This window comes from Centrocercus urophasianus, unplaced genomic scaffold (assembly GCF_019232065.1).
Source record: "Centrocercus urophasianus isolate 14NV4802_14NV808 unplaced genomic scaffold, USGS_Curo_1.0 seq_40, whole genome shotgun sequence".
NCBI classification, from domain to species: Eukaryota; Metazoa; Chordata; class Aves; order Galliformes; family Phasianidae; genus Centrocercus; species Centrocercus urophasianus.
Window position 1 is genome coordinate 2,308,878 of NW_024884978.1, and position 1,738 is coordinate 2,310,615.

Genomic DNA, 1,738 nt, shown 5'->3' on the forward strand with positions numbered 1-1,738 from the left:
GATGCTATTTTTTCCTCCCAGCACTGCTTAATTTAGCTCATGCTGCCATGCATTGCCACTACAGGGAGAAGAAGGAAATGGGGGTGCTGGCCCTGCTCGGCAGTGGTTGGGACTGGAGATACTGAAAAGCTCTCAAATGCAAGGAAGAGGTTTCTTCTCCTTTTTTAGTACTCAGTACCACTGCAGGACTTCATGCTGTATTGAATGGCACATGGAAGTGAACAAGAACCAAGTGCTGAAGATTCAGTATTTCATTAGACAAACCTCCCATCTGTTGGGTGTGGGGAGAGCAGCTGGCCAAGCCGGCTCCATGTGCAGGACTTGCATTGCCATCACTCATCTGTGCTGCTGCCAGGCCAGGGGCAGCTGAGGGAAGCGCTAAGCTGAAGGCAGAAGAGGGTCACTGGATCACCAGGGTGCTGATTTATTTAGGATGTGAATTGCAATCTGTGATTTACAGCATACAGCCGTTAATGGGCAGGCACAGCTCCACGCAGCGCATTGCCCATTGCCCAGCTGATTTGCTCTGCAGCCTCAAATATCACCCCCCTTTATTCTTCCTTTGAGGCTCTCTGTAGAGGCAGAGGCTTGAGTCACATTCCTGGCTGGGAGCATCTGACACAGTGTGAGGGGGAATACTGGGTGCCAGCTGATGTGTGCAGAGGGTGAAAGGGGAAGGCTCCCCTATGTGTATATGTAGGTTATATACATATGGTTTCTTGAGAACAGCAGTTGGGTGTGGAGGGCATGGACAGTATTCTGAGCCCTATCCTTTCCTATTCTCCTATTCCCCTCTTGAGAACTGTGTTCCATGTACTGCTCTCCCACCAAACAGTAGAATCAGAGCTGCAGTGTGGTTGCAAGATCTGTCTGCTGTCCCCACATCCCCCTAACCCCACCCTGTGCCCCCCTTAGGTGGGTTGCAACGGGGCACAGAGCTCAGGCTGAGCCCTTTCCCATTGCCTCAGACCTCCTCTGGGGCACCCAACACCCAAAGCAACAACCAGGGTCATCCTCCAGTGATTTCCCTTCAGAGCCTGAGCTGCTACACTCTGAAACCTTCTATCAGCTGGGGTTAAATGAGGTAAGAGCTGTAAAGTGCCAAGGAGAGAGACGTGTGTGCTGCTGCTGATAGGGAGGAAATGCTCAGCTTGAGGGTTTAGGGATATGGCTGCACACAGACAGGCTGTGCTGGGCTGGGGAGGACCACTGGGTCGATGGTTTTATTTGTTGAAAGTTGCTGGCATCATCCGAAGCCATTAGTGGGACTAAGCTGGCACGGAGCCACAGTGGCTTGGGAAAGTGTCTGGTAAGAGCTGGGGGATGGAGGTAAATCTCAGCTGCTGCTCCTTTGACTCTGGGATATCATTTTATCTCATTGCCTTTGGTTCTCAAGCTGAAGGTGGGCTCAGTTGCACCCATCCTTGCCTGGCCCACACAAGAAGGGTAGGTAAAGGGCAAATCCTAAGTGACCCTATCATAATGTGCACTGGTGGTGACCAATACAGTGTGGCAGTCGTATATTTTTAATTCTAAATATTTTTCAGGTGCTCTTTATATTTGCCAACAAGCGAAAAATTGATGGGACTGTCATTGGCGTGGCTTAAACGAGGTTTAAATAACTCATTAGCAGCCTTCTGTTTTTTAATGCAATCCAAACAACTCTCTCGAGAGCCCGTGAGCGCAGTGTGCTCGATGCGGTCGATGCTCGTGTTTCCATCCCGCGGTGACAGCCATC